This window comes from Delphinus delphis, chromosome 18, assembly GCF_949987515.2.
Source record: "Delphinus delphis chromosome 18, mDelDel1.2, whole genome shotgun sequence".
In the NCBI taxonomy this organism is placed as follows: domain Eukaryota; kingdom Metazoa; phylum Chordata; class Mammalia; order Artiodactyla; family Delphinidae; genus Delphinus; species Delphinus delphis.
The window spans coordinates 66,019,950-66,040,641 of NC_082700.1; positions in this window are offsets into that span (position 1 = coordinate 66,019,950).

Sequence of the window (20,692 nt, forward strand, 5' to 3'; positions counted from 1 at the left end):
TGGGTTGGACATAGACATTTCCAGAAAAGGTCTGCCAGACTTGCTGTATCCACTAACCTCAGAATTTGTCTTTAACCCAAATGTCTCTGAAAGGCTCAGCTGTCTTTCACAAAGAGGAGACGTACGGCAGTTGCGAGATGGGAAGACCTTGATACAAGTCTCGGGGGCTGGTCTGCAGGAGGGACTCTGGAATGTTTTTCCCCAGCAGGGGCATCTCACGTCATCTGTTGTTCTGGAATATTAAGGACACTCTCCAGATTAATTGATAATGACAATGGTAGCAGCTGTTGGCGTTCCTAAGTGCCTGCATGCTAAGGTTTAGAGGACTTTTACATGAGAAACTGCCATAGAAAGATCATCTGTCCTGGTTTTGAGCTTGTCCTATGGTTTATAAGATGTTATCAACTGGGGGAAACTGGGGGAAAGGGACACCGGACCTCTGTGTCCTATGTTGGCAACTTCCTGTGAATCTATGATTATTTTAAATTTTTATATTACAAAAAAAAATTGTAACTCTGTAGTTCAGCAGGAGGGACACACCTTTTCCAAGGTCAGAAGTAGAAGAGGCTCTCCTTGCAACTCCTAAACAGACCACCTCCCTGCATTGCTCTCAGTCCCGGAGCCAGGCTTTGCAGCTGGGGCTGGAGGTGGCCTGGGGTGGAATTTGGAATTCAGAGTCGGGGGCGGGGTGGTAGCCCTGGTTCTCCCACTAAGCAACTCTGTGATCTTGCCCACATTCCTTAGCTCTGAATCTGTTGCTTTTTCTGTCAAATATGTCTGTCTCTTCCAGAAAAGGCCACCTTCAGTTCAAATGAGATAGTGATGGTTCCTTGAGACAGTATGTATGAAGGCCCAGGTAGCCGCAAGAGGACATACAAACGTGGGTTTCTCCTGAAAATCATCTTTGTCAGATCTGGCCCAAGAGTCCTGTGAGAGGCCAGCAGCCCGCCCCATGAGATGCTTAAGTCCCTCGGTTTTGCAGCAGAAGTCCTTGAGATGCTCATGGCTCAATGGGTTTGAGTCTTTGCCTCTTAACCTCACCATGAGCCCAGCACCTCCACTCAAAAGAAGCGAATCAGCTCCTCTTGGCTTTCTACAGCTGCTTGCATTGCCCTCCCCACACTCCACGGCCCCCGGACTGTCATGCTGCCTGTACTAGTCAGATGTGTCCCCACCATCATGGCAGACCCACCATTGGCTGTGACTCAGGGCAAGTCCCCAAGCTGCTTTCCAGGGCTTCTAGTTGGAGGTTTTGTCCTGCCCTGGCCTGTGCCACAGAGCTGAGCAGTGGCACTGAGCAAAGCCTAAAGTGCCCAAGTGCAAGAGGATTCCTTCCCCATGGAAAGGTGAAGACCAGCATGGCTGCATGGGCTTTGCTTTGACCTTGAAGCCACATGGGTCCTGGAAGCACGAGCTGGCCGGCCTGATTTCCTGCTCTAACCTGCACACCTGGAGAGCTCTCCTTCCTGCTCATGTCCAGAGCGTGGGTCGAGTTTGCTCAGGAAAACAGGGGCCATGCTATCCCTTCTGCGTATGATGAGTCTTAATTCAGGGGAAGGGAAACGTTGAGGCAGTTATTTCTGGAAAGCTGGGCGTCTCTGATGTGGCGTGGGGACCAGCAGCACCCACGTCACCTGGGAAATTATTAGAAATGCAAAGTGGGGAGGGCAAGCCCCGGACCCCCCGAGTCACTTACCGCAGGAGGAGAGCCCAGCAATCTCTCTTTAACGAGCCACCCTCCCACCCAGTGCTTCTGATGCGTGAGAACTACTTTGAGCTTCTGGCAAGTTGCCATGGCTCTTACACCTGCCTGCAACTGCTCCTGAGTCTCGCGTGTCTGCCTCTCTTTGGGAAGCTCTACCCCAGGACCATTCAAGGGGAGCAGATTCTGAGAAATATGTTTCCCAGCTTCTCCTCTGAAGAGGAGAACTTAGACAGGAATATTAGTGGTATCAAAGAAACAGGTCAGCACAGCCAGTAAGCAGGAACTATGATAGCTGTCCCTGAGGCAGTTCTGGCCATATTCACAAGGAGTCATGCACCAAGTCATGTAGCAGATCCTTGTCTTCAAGGGTGTCCCCTTAAAGCCTCACCCAGGGCTTTTAAGGGCTGGACTATGTGCCCAAGAAACATCTTTCTACCCCAGGGATGGTCGCAACCCTCCCCCCTTTACATGAGAGTTTCACATTAAAAAAGTCCTTGAGGTACAAGTGGGGAGTACATAAGTAACACCAAAGTGGGTAGAACTTGAGCCAAAGTAGTTAACAGAGAACTAAAGGAGTGACATGGGGTTACTAGTAATGGAATGCTAACATTCTGGCTCACCTTTCCGTTTCATAATTGGAAATTTATATATGCAAATGTATGGAAATTATATGCAAACACCCCCAGGATTAAACAGTCACTAACATTTCATGTTATGCATAAGTATATTAGGTCAGTTTCCTAATTGACGCAAAGGTATTTTGGCAGCGCTGGGCAACTGCAGGGAAGGTGGAAAGGGAAGGGGAAGACGGAGAGGCAGGTGAGAGTGCAAGGATGCCAGAAGCAATCAGCATTGACTGGACTATCAAGAGACCTCTGGTAGATTGCATTTACTAAAAATTTTCAACACCTGTGGGCACCCACCATGAGCCCGGCACTGTGTTAGGTCCCAAAGACATAAGGAAGAATAAGACACAGTCCTTCTTTTCAAGTGGTTAATGTTCCAGTAGCCAGATAGACATACATACAAAAAATTTAAAACAATATAATTAGTGCCGCGGTTAAGATTGTGGGTAACTCGTGATGTGATCATTGGAGAGAGGAAGTACTGCTTCTTGGGGGCTGTGCTGGATATCTTTTATTTGCCTCTCTATATCTGCTTTCAATCTTTCAGCACCCTCTCGGTGGGCTGCCTGTGGTCACCAGCCTCCAAGACAGCTCCTAGTGACCTCCTTCCCCTGGTACTTACGTTTCTGCATGACCCTCTCCTCATTGTATTAAGGTTGATTTACGTCAGAAGAGATACGTGACTTTCACAGCTAGGTCTAAAAGACATCACAGCTTCTCCACTGTCCTCTTCCTCTCTTCAATCAGCTGCTCTGGGAGGAGCAAGTGGCCACGTCATCAGGACACTCGGGTAACCTTATAGAGAGGCGCACAAGATGTGGAACTGAGACCTCCAACCAACAGCCACGTGAGGGAACAATCGTGGAAGCAAGTTCTCCAGCCTTCAGATGACTACGACCTCAACCGGCTTCTTCAATTAACCTCATAAGAAACCCTGAGCCAGAATCCAGCTAAGCCTCTCCCCAGTTCCTGCTCCACAGAAGCAGGATAATGTCTGCTATTGAAGCTACTAAGTTTTGGAGCTTCATTGCACAGAAATAGATAACTAATACACTGGCCTATAGCCTGCATCAGCGGTCTCCCTTGCCCTCTCACTTCCAGCTGGGTTCAGCTAATAAGGGTTATGAAGAGAGAGTGAAGGTAGAAAACAGAGTGAATTGGGGAAAGTTGCCTACCAGGCTTCCTTCCTACGGAGTCACTGTGTGCTGTGTATGAAGGTCTCAGTTCCTGTTTTGTGGTCAGCCCCATACAGCTACTGTCACCAGGTCCTATAGTGATGACAATCTTCCCCTGCCCTTTTAGGCCCTGATGTTACAAACTCCAGCATCCTGTCATCTTTCCCTTGTAACTTCCATATACCCAGACCATACCTTTGTAAACAACCCCTTTATGAACCCTCCTCAAATTACCCAATTTGAGTATGCACCTGTTTCCTTCCTGCTGAAACATGGCTAACATAAACAGTGAAACTCAGGAAGTCTCAAAAAAGTGATATTTGATCCAAGTCTTGAAGGATGAGTGTACTCTTGTCAAATAAAAAGGGAAGAGCAACACATGTTCTTGTATCAGTAGCCACAGGCGAGCAGAATATCTCGTTCCAATATTGTTACAGCCATGGTTGCTCAGTTCCATGCGACACCATTCACACTGTGTTCTAAGTGGATGACACATAGACTTAGGCAATAGCATCATAATTGTAGGACTGGATTTCAGTCCGTATCCAAAGGTGCATACGAAATATTATTTTCCACATTTTCTACAGTTCAATTTCAATTTCTATTTCAAACAACCCATCCCATAGGCAACAAAGTTTCTTAATTTGAGATTTCTGCTCTCCCTCCCCTAGGATGAAATGGGGCAATAGGAGATTTAAAATTTTTTCAGCAAATATTTCAAAAACACCCAGCAGTGTTTAATAACATTTTATTTCTTTGGAATACACTAACTCAGTATTTGTTATAGTTCAGTGTAGGTTAGATTAGCGTTCAGGGTGGCCAATGAAAAGAGGTTCTGTCACACAGCCGATTAGGCTGAATGTGATTCAGGAGCACATTTAATCTCTGTAAGAGAGCAAATAACTTTTAACGGCATTGGTCCATCCACTGTTTGTATGTAAATAGGAATGCTAATTATATACATAAGTTTTATCTACTCAATACAGCAGCTCAGCGGGACGTCCACTTGGAAGTCTTCTGTCAGAACTTTGTGAGAATTGTTTGAGTTGCTTTTTGCATTTAAAATACATTTCTTTAAAAAAGACTCAAATTCAGTCTAGTAACTAATTTACATTGACCTTCCACCCAATTAGTGCCCACCAGTGAAGCTTAACCGCAAAAAAACGGCCAAATGCATTAGAATATAATCTGTAGGATCAATGAGGCACACTGGAATCTTTTCAAATCCAGATTATGAAAAAACCCTTGAAATAACTAATTAAAATAAGAACCGACCATGCATTCAACCAGCTGAGCTGAAGTATTTACTTAATAAGGTTACTGGCAATAACATTGGAGCCAAGGGAGCAGAATGGAAAAGACCCCCATATCACAAAGGCCCAATTGAAGCCGAAATTAAGTATGCTGATCCTTGCTTTCAACCTGAGATAAGATGTGGAAATGCTGGCGCTTACCATCGATTAAGCAGCTGTTTGGAATTCCCTTACTTCTTTTTCTGCTTTCACAGAACACCTGCTGGGGAAGTGCACAAAATTGCAAGACACTTGGAAACCAAGACATGAACTTACCTTTACATCCTGGGGTAGTAACCCCAAATATCTATCATAAACACCAGACTGAGAGTTAAACCACAGGAGACAAGGCTATGATTTTCTTCTTAGCCAGTTATATTAAGAAAAGCGCTTGTGGTATTCTGCGCCCAAGGTACAAGGATAGTTCTAGTTTAAAATATTTGTTTCAGGCTTCCCTGGTGGCGCAGTGGTTGAGGGTCCGCCTGCCGAGGCGGGGGTCGCGAGTTCGCGCCCCGGTCCGGGAGGATCCCACCTTCCGCGGAGCAGCTGGGCCCGTGAGCCATGGCCGCTGAGCCTGCGCGTCCGGAGCCTGCGCTCCGCAACGGGAGAGGCCACAGCAGTGAGAGGCCCGCGTACCGCAAAAAAAAAAAAAAAAAAAAAAAAATTTGTTTCTGTTGCCCTGTCATTGTCCAGCTGGGAGCTCTCTGCAGTTCCACTGATTGGATGGGGAAGGAGGAAGCCATCCTCCACCTTCCTGGATCACTCCACCCCATCATTTTCTTGGGAGACAAAAACGATGACATGTTTCAGGTGTATACACACCCACCTGATTCACAAACCACATGTCCAATTCTTTTGTTTTGAAAAGAGTCTTCATACTACGTTCAAACTAGATGAGGCTAGTTTGTGCTGTGGTAACATCCTCCAAATCTCAGTGGCTTCAAAGATTGACTTCTCACTTGTAGGACACGTGCTTCATTGTCTGAGGGCTCTCTTCTAAGTCATCCTCACAATGGGACCCAAGCTGACGGAGCTGCCAACCAGCCGGAATGGTGCCTGGCTCTATGCCAAATAACACACTCATTCTTTAAACTTCTGCTTATATTTCATTGGCCAAAGTATGTCACCGGAACATGCTGGAGTCAACCCCGCCATGTGCATGAAGTCATAAAAATCCGAATATTTATGAACAGTCCCATGACCCTTCAAAAAGTTCTACATATTCCTCCCAGGAAGGGATAGTCACAAAGGTAGAAACGTGAAAGGAAACAGAAGCAAAAGGAAGTAAAGCAAAGCAAAGAGCAGATCAGAGACGCGGATATGAGAAAACATGTGAGGAAAGGATGGAATTTGTGGAGAGGATTTTTAGTCACTCATATGACCTATATTTAGATTTTTGACAGTTGCATATGCACAAGAAATTTCTCTTCTCACCTTCTCCCAACTTTGGCTCTTCAACTGATAAAGAATGACAGGCAGAGGAGGGTGATAAGCTGACAAGACAGCACCATGCTCTGTGTGTGTGTGTGTGTGTGTGTGTGTGTGTGTGTGTGTGAATGTGTGTGCGGGTGTGGAAGAGCTGTCATGTGAGGCAGGTTGTTTTATTAATCCTCCAAGAAAATGACCAGGGTGGAGGAGTCTGAAAATGAGTGTCTGCAGCAAATAGCTCCATTATGGCACTCGTAGGTGTCCACACCTCATCTCTACAAGGAGCTCCTTGGCCAAGGAAGAGGGAAGTGTTGGAGAGTCTGTAGCTCTCCAATCACAATTTTCAGCACATGGAAATGTGTGAGTCCAAAAATATCTCAGGCCCAAGGATGGATGCTCAGATTTGGGAAACAAAATGAATGCCCCAAACACAGATGCCCGATTGAATATGAACCTAAGATATATTAAATAATTTTTTTTTAATCCAGTGGGTAAAGGATGAGTTATTTCATAAAGAGGACTGGGAAATCAGGAAGTTCTCCAGAAAGAAATCCATCTAGATACTTGCTTCAGCATTTCACTAACTGACATAAATTCTAGCTGCATTAGGGATTAATTAAACCACTGTATTTCAATTAAACCACTAGAAGAAAAACTTAGAAGAAACTAGGTAAATACATAGTGTCTGGATGGGAAGGACTTTTTAAACATTAAAGCTACAGTAATTTAATTACAAGAGAAAATAGCAATAGATTTTACTACATAAAATTTTAACTTATTTGTCCAAAAATCAAAATAAAAGGTGTGTCAAACTTGGGGGGCTGCGGGGAATGGTATCTAATGTGACAGGCAAAATGTGAAAGGCAAAGATGAACAAATCTTCACCGTGTTAAGCGCTCTCACAATTCAATAACATAACAAAGAATATGGCTAAACATAAGAAGCCAGCTTCTACTAGTGAATAAAGTAATGAAGGTAGGTAGACCAAGGGGAGAGGCCATAGATTGGGGAGGCCAGGAATAAGGACAGCACCACGGTTCAATATGTCCCATGGGCAGACTAGTAAGGGTACCTACCGCAGACCCACCAGGTGTACAGCCAGGTACATCCAATCTCTCCCAATTAGGCCCTCTGCCCCATCTACCCCCTAGACTTCCACAGCAGTTGCTGAGTCCACCAGTCTCTCTAAGATTAGTCACAAATATTCTAAGCATGACGAACAGCACTGTGTCAGACACATTTATCTCGTGTCATTTTCATTTGTTCAGTTTTTGGCTATCCCGATAAATAACAAGGCTCTTGAGAGTGTGAGCTTCCTGTCTTTATGAGAGGTAGCGTGGTGAAGTGAAAAGAACAATAAATTTTTTCATTAGTTATCTATTTTATACACATCCGTGTATACATGTCAATCCCAATCTCCCAATTCATCCCGCCACCACCCCGCCCGCTTCCCCCCTTGGTGTCCATACGTTTGAAAAGAAGAATAAATCGATTCAATGTTGCCCCTCCCCACCTGCACCCCTGCTGCTTAGTGTGTACCCTTAGGTAAGCCTCCACTCCTATCTGTAAAGTGGAGGTGATTATATTCAATACCTTCTTTGCCAGGTTAACATGGAATCCAATGTCCTGATAAATTTAAAATGTCATAAATCTTAAAGTCTTATATAAGTTCCCAAGAAGTTTACCATCACTTTTCATACATAATAAAAACAATAACAATGAACATTTTTTGTATGGTGCCAAGTACTCTGTCAGATGCTTTCTTTACATAGTAACCCTATAGGCCAGTAGTATTATCTTCATTTTCAGATGAGAAAACTGAGAGACATAAGGAGATTGAATAACTTGCCCAAGACCATGGGTAGATGGCAAAGAAGGGACTCCTTTATTACTTTGTATTTTCCTCTGTGTCTAGCAGACTGTATCCCACATACGGCATTCAGTAAACATGGGTGACATGATTAAGCTTATTTATACTGTTCACGGAGCAAAACAGCCTTGGTAGGCTCCCCTGCTGTAATAGGCTTTTATTACATGTTTACATCTAAAGAACATAACTTGCCCTGAGGTTTACCAGAAGTCCTGCAATACTCGCTTTGTGTAAGCTGGTGTGACCACATTTAAAGCCAGGTGGCATTAACTTTCTCCTTTCAAGCTTTTCACTCTTTGTCACTAGCTATAAAATAAGTCTCCTCCCTGGTAGGTAGTACTTGAAATGCTTCATCTGACTTTCTACCTCCCTGAGCGTCTCAACCAGGTAATCCTTGGGGGCAACTAGACTGGCAGAGTGATACGTGCTTGGACCTCCCGCATCTCTCAGTGTCAGCCAGACCATAAGGGCCCTGTAGTGCTTGATTCACTATGGTGACAACACTGCTTCTTCCGGGTTTCACCTTCCCTTTGCCCTTGAATTTGTAGTTTCCAAGTTGCAGTATTTACCACAGTCCTGAAATACATTTACTGTTTTTATCTGCAGGTGAAGGCTCTGATTCAAAGAAGCCAAATGTAAAATATGCTTCTTTACAAGCTGGACTGCAAAATAAACAAATCCACTGTGTTTGTCTTTGCCTTCCTGTGACAGTCCACAGAAGTTTAAAGCAACCTTATTGTATCCCCTAAGAAAACCCCCCTAAAAGTCAGAACTTCAGAGCTTACATTTTACAGATGAGGATCGGAGGTCCAGGGAGGGGACGTGCTTTGTTATCCCAAAGATCTGATTTGGTCTTAACTCAGTAAGCAAGGTCCCCGACTCACGTCTTCAGGGATCAATTTGAAAGGCTGGCAAAATGAAGTTTATTTCATTCCACCCCCCACTCGCCATGGATTGCAGGTGACCCTGAGGGGAGAAAAAAGGGGCTTCTCAGGATTCTGGTTGCTGTCCCCCAGACATGTCCAATCACCTCCACACAATGAACATTTGAAAATTAAACAGAGCTCAAGAGCTTGAAATCTCTTGACCAGCTAATCATGCCATTCTGAGCAGTGAGAATCCTGGAGAAGAAAGAGCGCAGCATTATTGCATTTGTGTTAAGCTGGTGATGTTTACTCGCTCATCATTGGTCAGGGAGCTTTGGTCCCTCTCGCCTTTCTGGTTCCCATTTGGAAAACATCATATGAGATTAAATTAAAGGCATCACCAGCCTCATGCTTTACTTGGTACTTAAAGCTGTCTGGAAGGAACCCCGGGGCATCACAACTGAATAGTTGGATCATCTGCCTGGTATGATCCCCTTTGCTCTGGATTCTTGAGAGAAATCGTCTGTTTGCATCAAGTCTTAGAGCATCAGTCCTAGAGTGCTGGCAAGTGGAGACACACGAAGCCATCGATCTCACCGGTTCTCACATTCATGCCAAGAAGTTCTCAGTTACGCTTGAAATTCCCAAGAAGCTTCAGGGCTCTTGGAGCATCTGAAGAGGAGGGAGCAAACAGAAAATATAAAACACTGGCAGCCAATGAATCGAGGGAAGAGTGTGTGGTGGAAGATGCTGATAAACTCTCTCTCTCTCTCTGACATGCTTGGCTATCACCCCTCATCTACTGCTGCAGACACTGGAGCAGACAGACTGCACCAGCTCTGTTGGAAAGGGGATGGTAGTATCATCATAAGTGGCACGCTTTACTGGGGAAGAGACGATGCATTTAAACGAGTGAATTCCTTGGAGGAAGCGGGTGAGTCATCAAGGAAAGGAGGAAAGGGATGTTATCTGCTTTCCCCTGCTTTTACCTCCTGGCTTTATAGCTGCCTCCTCTGCTCTGCTCCACAGGCTTCTGTTTTAAATTATCACTAAATGAAATAGAATTAAAATGGGATGGAATAGCCTTTGGGTGACTCTGCTTTGCATCTAAATCCTTGAAAAACAATGGAATTCCAAATTCTGAACACTTTCGTATTCAAGGAATAATTTGAGTTTGAGGACAAGAGTGATTTTTTATAGCTTCTTTGTAGTAAAGAAGAAAATATTGCTGCATTTACCAAGGAAGAATGTGATGGGGTTGAAGAGGAGAGTTTACTGAAGCTAAGAGACTAGCCCCTGATCCCTTGCCTCTGACTCTTCATATGAAAAGGGAGGAATTTGGAGGATGGATTTGACTTTTCTTAGGGTGTGAAGAAGTTTAGCAATATAGTTGTAGCCTTTAGACTGGCCCTATCTGGTACCTTCCAACACTGTGATATGTGACCATAAGACCAATTCAAGTTGGATGAGGACCCAGTGTCCTTAGGGATTAAGCAACCACCTTGCCCAATTCCTTTATCCACTCCTCCAACCATCTACACTGAAGGTCAGAAGTGTTAGGTAACTTGTCCAAGATCACCCTGCTGAGGGGCAGCAGACTGACTGCTACCTTTAGCCAGCACCTGGTGGTCCCCCAATCCTTCACACTGTCTAGTATAATGTTCAAGGCTCCAGCTTGAAAAACTAAAGCCACCAAAATTGACACATACACACTGCTATATTTAAAATAGATAACCAACAAGGATATACTGTATAACACAGGGAACCCTGCCCAATATTCTGTAATAATGTAAATGGGAAAAGAATTTGAAATAGAATGGATACATGCATGTGTATAACTGAATCACGTTGCTGTACAGCTGAAACTAACACAACATTGTTAATCAACTATGCTCCAATATAAATAAAAATTTTAAAATAAAATAAAATTTAAAACTAAAAATAAAAAAACAATAATAAAATGAATTCTTGGAAAAGATAAGGAAAAAAAAAAAAAAAAAACAGAAGCCCAAGAATTAGAAACTCTGTGATCTGACTAAGAAAAAGAAGTCTCTTCACTCAGCCCAAGACAGACTTTTTTGATAGATTTGTTATAAAGCCTCAGACTTAGAAGCATTCCTTGAGGTGGCCAATCCTTTTGAGGATGCACACTTCTTTGGATAGGTTGACAGAGAAGAAACGTCCTCCATGCACACAGACACGTTATTGGTTACAACTCATATGAAACCCTCACTCCTTCTGAAGAGTTCTGAAACCATCTTCCAGGAGGATGATTCCGTGAGAAGGATCTTCAAATATTAACAGCACTTTGAAGAGAAATATAAAGACCACTGCTGAAATTCCTTGATAATTATAGTCACCGAGGAATTAAATCCTGTGTCTGTCAGAAGGCAGAGAAGAGTCTCTTGGGCTGGGCTCTCAGAGAACAGCAGGCATGGAGGGAATCCCTTCTGCATTGTCTGCATTCAGAAAATAGGATCTCTTGGGAAGTACCGTGAAGGAGGAACGTTCAGTGTTACGAACGACAATGAGGGGGCCAGTGACTTACTACAAAGGAAGCATCAGTCATGAGCTCAGCTGGACAGCCACACGACTGAAAGTGTAGGAAAAACAAAGCTTACACTCAAAAGAAAAGCAAGTTAGGAGCATGGCAGATAACAAAGGAATGAATAAATATAAACGACGAAAAATTCTCAGCCTCACATAATATAGTAAAAGAAACATTTTTTCATATGTCAAAGAGAAAAAAATAACCTTTAGATTGTAATTCTCTGCCAGAGAATTATAAGATTACAGCCTTCTTATTTAGTCCTGGTGGAAGTTTACATTTTTCAGAGGGTAGTTTGAAATAGTACAGGCCTTCAACATGTTCATGTTCTTTAATTCATTGATTTAACCATTTATAGAAATGTCACACGATGAAATAGTGTGCACAGATTAATATGTAAAAATGTCATTGATGTATTTATAACAGTTCAATAATAGGCAATTGCCCGATAAAAGACAATTGGCTACATATTTAGCAATAGGCAGGTGTCTAAGTAAATTATGGTCTGTGGAGCCATGACTATTGGGCAACTATTAAAAATATGTTGACAATAGCTACTTTTGACCGGGTCCTTACTCTGTGATAAGTCGATATGGAGAATGTGACAAAAGGATCTAGCTGCATTATAAATACATGAAACAACTTCACTGAAGGGAACAGGAGAATAAGTAACTTGGAAATGAATAGTCTATAAGACTAAAGGCAAAAGAAACCGTACATAAGCACTGTCATCTAGTTGTTAAAGTTCTTTCCTGTAAGAGTATGGGTTAGCAATTCTGAAACCACTAATCATGTACACAGTAACTGACCAATGAAGTAAATAGATGGAGGATGGTGGGATAGAAGTTTCTCACTGTTGAAGTGAGAGATTACAAATAAGCAAGGAGAGGATGTTAGAGTCGTCCATGTGGTAAGGGATTAGAGATGGCTACATCAGTATAAACTCACATCTTGCTTAATATAGATACAGATGGTTACATCTAGAAATATATATACATCATTAGAATATACAAATATATCCCCTTGCTCTGTCAGATAAGAGGACCTAGAAGCAAAGACATGCTAACAAGAACAAGTACACGTGGTGTCCAGTTCATTGTTTCTAATACCATCTCCAGTAAAAGGAATCAGCGCTTCTTGGAGAAATGGCTGATTCTAGAACTGGGGCAAGAAATATACAAGATGAGCCTGGCATCATGTAGTGCCAGAAAGTAAGACAGTGCTAAAACAACAAAACAAACAACGACGACAACCTTTACAATAACGGGGGGGATGTCAAAGGGACACAAAAGCCAACTAAAAGAGCTCCCAATGTTCAAAGCCGGGACAATTAGAGCAAAAAATAAATAATACAGTATTGGATTATAAACCAACATATAAGATTGATATAATAACATTGACTCATAAACAGTGAGTCCATACTGATATAAATAAGTGATTAAATATAAATAAATGTGGGACAAGAGACAAATCCCCCATGCAGAAGCATTCCAAATAATTTATGTAGGTACTGAGCTTTCAAGGAGGCGGAGCTTAACTCCCACTCATGAAACGTGAGCTACACAAAGTGACTTCCTTCCGAAAAGTGCAGTGTGCAAAAGAGAAGAAAAGAAAGGTGCAGCTTTACAGTAGAGAAAACTGATGTACACTAACTCAGCCAAGTGACCAAGGTCAACACCAAAAGTTATATCATGTTGATGGTATGTGCCCTTGATATGATATGATGGGCATGGTACTTTATTTCTGTGGTTTTCCTCCCCCAAACCCATAACTGCAATCTAATCATGAGAAAAACATGAAATGAATCCCAACTGAGGGGCATTCTACAATACGCTGGACCAGTATTTGATTCCTTGAAGCTGTCAATGTCATCCAACACAAGAAAAATATAAGAAACTGTTGCAACCAACAGCAGCCTAAGAAAACATGATGACTAAATGTAATGCAGTATCCTGGATGGGATCCTGGAACAGAAAAAGGACCTTAGGGAATAAATGAGGAAATCTGAATACAGTATGGACTTGAGTTAACAGTAATGTATCAATATTGGTTCATTTGTAACAAATGCACATACTGTTCGTAAGAGAGGAAAGTGGGTGTGGGGTATATAGGAATTCTCTGTACTATCTATCTAATAATTCGGTAAATCTAAAACTGTTTTAAGGAAAAAGCATACTAACAACAAAAAAATCTAATCATCACTGCTAAGTGATGTCCAAGAAAGAGGGTTAATAAGTATTGAATCTGCTCTCCAGTTTCACATTTGGCTGAAATAGTTTGTAGGCAACTTCTCCAGGCTGGAACAAGCATGATTCATTAAGGCAGCAATAAAATTATCTGCCCTGAATGTTACAGTTTCAGAAGGATTCCTAGAGGGTGAGAAAGTTCCTTCTGCCCCCTGACACCCTTCTTTATATCTACCTCACGATCATGTTATGACCCTTGAAATACAGCAGACATTTCAACAGGCCGTTTCCCTGCCCCGCCTGCCCCATATTGCTGGAGTTTGATTTAGTAATATACCTGAACCATCTTATTATTTCAGTGTAGCCAAGAGGAAATTAGTACGACACCACATCAATTCTTAATAGGGTATCTTTTATTAAACAGAAAATGGGAATTAACAGATACTCATCTGCCGTCTGAGTCACTCTAACACCTACGCAAAACAGCCTCTGGATCTCAAAACTGCCTTTCCTGTGACTGATTTTTCATCACAGGATCTGAGCATGACGGAATTAGGTGTGGTAATAATAATATTGAAGATGACAACAATAACACAAAACATTTATTGAGCACATTACTATGTGCCAGGTCCTGTTCTATTTGTTTTTGTGGTTTTTCTTGTTGGTTGGTTTATCTTTTAAATAAGAATAAACTGAATTCAGAAGAGTGCAAGAAGGTAAAACAACTTTATTTTCCTCCTGCCCGTGACTTTCATTTAGGCATCCCATTACAGTCCTAGACAATATATCAGACAACATTTTCCAAGTCACTCTCAGGGATGAACAAACACCCCGACTTTGACGTATTAAGAAGTCCCACCCAGTCTTATATCAAAGCAACAATCTCTCGACCAGTTGGAAGCTTCTCCTTCTATGGAAGCTCAGGCTTGGCTCAGACTGAAGCCACCTGCCATGGGCAAGAGGACGGTGGGGCAGGATCCTCTTTGGTGCTGTTTCTCCACCTTTTTTTTCTTCTTCAGTCACCATGTGCCTCCAACTGCAGTTGGGGGTGAGGGGAGGGAGAGAGGACAGGGGAGGAGCAGATGAGGTCTCACCTGACCAGTGCTGCTATAATCTGATGTCGATGTCCTCTGGCGGGTGGACATTGAATGAGTGCTTGAAGTTTTGGCACTAGACTATTGTGCTCAATATTTTAATATGTTTAAACTAAAGCTGAACCACAAAGAGATACCACCTCACAGCCATTCAGATGGCTACAATCAAAAACAAAAACAAACAACACAACCAAATAACAATAAGTGTTGGCAAGGATATGGAGAAATTGGAACACTTCTTCACTATCATCAAGAATGTAAAATGGTGCTGCCCCTGTGGAAAACAGTAGGGCAGTCCTTCAAAAAACTAAAATAGAATTATCATATGATTCAGTAATTCCACTTCTGTGAATATACCCCCAAAATTGAAAGCATGGTCTTGAAGAGATATTTGTGCACACGTGTTCAGAGCAACATTATTCACAATAGCCAAAAGTTGGAAGCAGTCCAAATGTCCAGAGAATGGATAAACAATATGGTACATATAGACAATGGAATATTATTCAGCCTTAAAGAGGAAGAAAATTCTGACACAGGCTCCAACATGGATAACTTTGAGGATATTATGCTAAGTGAACTAAGTTAATCACAAAAAGGCAAATACTGCATGATTCCACTTATATGAGATGCCTAGAGTAGTCAAAATCATAGAGACAAAAAATAGAATGGGGTTGCCAGGGGTTTGGGGGAGGGGGACAGGGAATTATTGTTTAATGAGTACAGAGTTTCAGTTTTGCAAGATGAGAAGAGTTCTGGAGATGGATGGTGGTGACGGCTTTACAACAATATGAATGTACTTCATACCACTGAACTGTACACTTAAAAATGGTCAAGATGGGGGAGTCCCCTGGCTGCCTAGTGGTTAGGGTTCTGGGCTTTCACTGCCACGGCCTGGGTTCCATCCCTGGTTGGGGACCTGAGATCCGGCAAACCACACGGCATGGGCAAAAAAAAAAAAATAGTCAAGATGGTAAATTTATATACATATATTTTACCACAATTAAAACATGTTTAAACTGAAATGTAACCCCACTAAAGTAATAAAGTTGTGATTAACAGAAAAAAACTGAAATAATAATATATGAAAACAAAACCTGTTAAGTGACTAGGAGAGCAATGACATCTGTTCAAAGTGTGGCTAAAAGATAGGAGAGGGAGATTCAACACAGTGCCGCTGAAAGACAGTAGCAAAAGAAAAAAGAAATTTTAACGCTTCTTCATGATTTACTGCTGCTAAGGACAGCTTGCTCCATAAACTAATTACGGGGACTAATTTTTTTTCTCACAACAGTTTTATGAGGTGAAGTGGAATGATAAATTTTCTGAAGAAATCAACTGTTCTTAATGATACATTCTGATCATCCATTGAAAGACACCAGTTCCACTGACTATTGTCTGTGTAGATCTTTGGGGGCCAGGCCTCCCTTCTAGTGATTGTTGAAGTAAAATTCAAAATGGCAAGTTTCCAGTAGAGGAGATCCTTTGGGGAGGAAGACTTTTCTAGCTCCTAATAAGGTACCTGAAAGTAATCAGTCAACCTCAAGGTGGACATGAGGTGGAAGAAATTGTTTGATCACGGAACATTCATCAACCAAAACCTCCCTCCTTCTGGCAGGAAGTGGGTTTAGATTTCAACTGGTCTGTGAATCCAACGAAGCTCTGGGTATAATGACTTGTCCTAGCTCACAACACAGGACAGGGTAACAATTAATCCACTGTGCCCTTATGTTGTCATTTATTTTTCATTTTCCATGTCCAATGTCTCAAAATCCTGAGACCGCCCTTGGTCTGCTATATCAAGTTACATCTGTTACCTCACTCACTCTCCCCATCTACACGGAGAGGTTCCTGAGATAAGTCAGCAGAATTCGTTGCTGTTGTTGTTGTTACTGGTGGTTTCTACTTACTAACAGCACTTTTAGGAAGTGAGGAACTGAGAAATTTCCATTTCAATCACCCCGTTTCTGGAAATTCTTGCCAAAAGCCATTGAGGCTTTTAATAGTCCCTATTTGGAACAGAGGCCCACTTCAACTGGCAAAAACATGTTAGTCTATTTCTTCCAGTAAATCCAAAAAATACAGAATTTTTCATGTTTTCTTCTGTATTTTTTCAATCGTTAAGGAGTTAGGAGGATATCAAGATCACTGAGAACAGAACCAGGAAACTGAAAGCAAACAGTGATAGGTATTCAGCTGGTTGACTTGCAGTCTATGGAATGTAGGCAGAAGGGCTGTGTCAGTGTGTTCCTTACAGACAGAGTGAAATCGATCACATTGAGTGTTCTAGCTTTCTATTGCTGTGTAACAAATTATCCAAAACCTTCCCAGTTTTAAGCCACCCGTGTTTATTATCTCACAGTTTCTGCGGCTCAGGAATTCAGGTGTGGCTTAGCTGGATGAGATAGATCCCTTAGAAGGTATCTCATGAGGCTGCAGTCAAGATATTGGCTGGGGCTGCGTAACCTCATGACTCAACAGGGGCTGGAGAACCTTCTTCCCAGGTGGTTCACTCTTGAGGCGGTTGGAGGAAGGCCTCATTCCTTGCTGCTGTCAGGAGGCCGCAGGACCTTGCCAGATGAACGATCCCTAGGACTGTCTGAGTGTCTTCACAGCATGGCAGCTGGCTTCCCCGCAGAGGGAGTGAGCCGAAACAGAGGTCAAGGAAAAAGCCATAACGACTTTCTTCCCTGGTCTTGGAATCCAAACACCATCACTTCCACCATATCATATTCATTAGAAGCAAGTCCCCTAGTGCAGCCCACAGGCAGGAGAGAGATGAGGCTCTATCTCTTGAAGGGAGGAGTACCAAAGAATTTGTCTACGAATTTAAAACCACCACATTAAGATTTGGAGATGGTGGTGGTTGTCTTGTTTGTTCGTTTTGCACTTACACTCACAGTGAGTGGAAGTATCCTCAAGTGAAACCAATATGAATGCCAATTACGGACAATAATTTCGGTAAAGTATAACATGATACCCTTTATTTCCAGCCACAAAAAGAAAAAATTGTTTTTCCTTTGAATAGGAAAGACAGAGAAACTCCTAAAAGCCTGCACTGCAAAATTCTAGGTAAGGATCAAAATATTTTTAAATAAAAATTCTTTTAAGATTGTTCTCTTTTTCCAGTACAAAAAAGTGATATTTTAATAAAACATTATGATTAAAGAAACTGCTGATGTATGTACAGAGTTACATTCCTAGATTCAGATGACTGGGGTCCAGTCTTATTTCCTTCCTAATAACAATAGTTTAATCAACGAAGTAGCTCTTGATGAAAATCTAATGCCGAACCCTTTATAAAAAATTACCCCAAACTTCTCAGTTAATCAACTAGCATTCATGGTGTAAATTAACATTCATGATATAAAACCTTCAAGTTCTATTTAGGTTGATTAAACAAGGCAACCTAGGACCCATTCACATTAAATTGATTTCAATGTACTTCAACCACATGGAAGTTCTTCCACATATTACCTATATTAGTTTTCTTTTATATAATGCATTTTAAAAAATCACAAGAGGGATGAACATTTGAACATGGTATAGGACACCAGAAAAACTTCTTTGGGGATATTACGTACACAGTTTTAAAATTATCTGCTGGTTTTTTGAAAAAAATATCCAGAAATGGTTCTTTTGATGTCTTCTGTTTTCTAAGTAAAAGCAAAATATTGGTCACTATGCTGTCCTTGAAATTGTCTTTGTTATCAAAACTAGCATCGCCGCGCCGCGCCGCGCCGCGCTTCGTGCCTCGCCCCCGAGCCGGCGGTGGGCGTCTGTGGAGGATGTGCGGCGTTGGCGGCGGGAGGGGTGGCGTGAGGGGTTGGGGGGGGGAGAGAGAGAGAGAGAGAGAGAGAGAGAGAGAGAGACACGGGCCCGGCGGTGGGGGGCGACCGCCGGGTTTTCTCAAAAAAGAAAGAAAAAAAAACCTAGCATCAACACATTGTAATATGTTGTCATAAAACCCACCTGTCTTTATAATTCCAAAGTTGAACTTCCAGTTTAAAGATGGTGGTTTAAGGTCAGAATATCCTCTTACCTTCTTGGGAATCACCTGAAAGCCACAAGGAGAATGAGAAAGAAGAAATGCAAAATTCATTTTTGGTAAAACTAGGCAAGAGAAAACTCCGTACCACCAAATAGATGGAAAGGCTGCCAAAAGCCGACCTCAAGTAGGGATGTGTGTGAAAGGACAAAGGACCAAGAAAATGCAAAAAGTCGAAGAAGAGAGGGTCACAATTTAAACTTTGTACATGTTTGAAAATAAGATTGAATTTGGGCCAAAAAGCACTAACTGAGAATAAGACAGGCACTCTGAAAAGAAGATACAATAGTTTTTAATATTTATGCACCAAAAAACATAGAACGAATATCCATAGAACATAAAACATAATCTAAATCTCTCAAAAACGTCATGATTTTTCTAAATATTTGATCTCTGTTTTGTTGCTAACCACACTCATACTTCTTTTTCAGTTATGCTTCTCTCTCTAGAATTAATGACGCTTACTCTGGAAAAATCAAAAGACCATATCCACAGACTTTTTAGGAGCTATTTTATGCAGATGAAAAGGTCTACTTGGGATCCTGCAGGTGGAATTCATGGGTTCTTTCATATACCACTTTACAAATTTTTTCTAGATATTCTAAAATTTGGTTTTGATTTCAAATCTTTGGGCTAAAAGTTCTTTTTCCAATTGATAGAAGCTTTTTATTTTCAGTCTTTATTTTAATTAGGTACTAGTATTATTAGACTGTGATAAGCGTATGTTTCTTTGTTGTCTTCTTTTTAGATTTTATTGAACTAAATTATCAAAAGTGCTGCCAGCCAGAATTAAGAAGTTATTTAAGATATAAGACCTTTGTTCTCTCCAACTTTCTACTAGCAGGAAGCAGGCTGAGATAGCATATGCCTTAGTGCCGGCTTCAGAAGTGCCTGCTAAGGAACATGATGATAAAGAAAGAATCTTTCAGAGAGCAGAGTCAGGAGTCAGAGGACCATATGTAATATGAAGACCTACTCCCAGGAAGTAAAATTCAGGCTACTAAAGAAAAATTCTCTACTCCCAGGATAAGGGGGCCAGGCAATACTTGACCCTAGGGTTTGAATATTGCTATAAACCAGTGACAGCCATGTACCTCCTCTTCCTTCCCATTTTTTTTTTTTCCTGTATGCGGGCCTCTCACTGTTGTGGCCTCTGCCGTTGCGGAGCACAGGCTCCGGACGCGCAGGCTCAGTGGCCATGGCTCACGGGCTCAGCCGCTCCGCGGCATGTGGGATCTTCCCGGACCGGGGCACGAACCCGCGTCCCCTGCATCGGCAGGCGGACTCTCAACCACTGCGCCACCAGGGAAGCCCTTCTTTTTGAATGGGTGTGCCTGTGGAGGTTAAGCTGTCTCTGCTCCATCATGGAATGCAGGCTGAATAAGAGGAAATAATTGAGCTATTTGTAATGAGGTGGATAGACCTAGAGTCTGTCATACAGAGTGAAGTAAGTCAGAAAGAGAGAGACAAATACCGTATGCTAACACATATATATGGAATTTAAGAAAAAAAAAAATGTCATGAAAAACCTAGGGGTGAAACAGGAATAAAGACACAGACTTACTAGAGAATGGACTTGAGGCTATGGGGAGGGGGAAGGGTAAACGGTGACAAAGCGATAAAGAGGCATGGACATATATACACTACTAAACGTAAGGTAGATAGCTAGTGGGAAGCAGCCGCATAGCACAGGGAGATCAGCTCGGTGCTTTGTGACCGCCTGGAGGGGTGGGATAGGGAGGGTGGGAGGGAGGGAGACGCAAGCGGGAAGAGATATGGGAACATATGTGTATATATAACTGATTCATTTTGTTGTGAAGCTGAAACTAACATACCATTGTAAAGCAATTATACTCC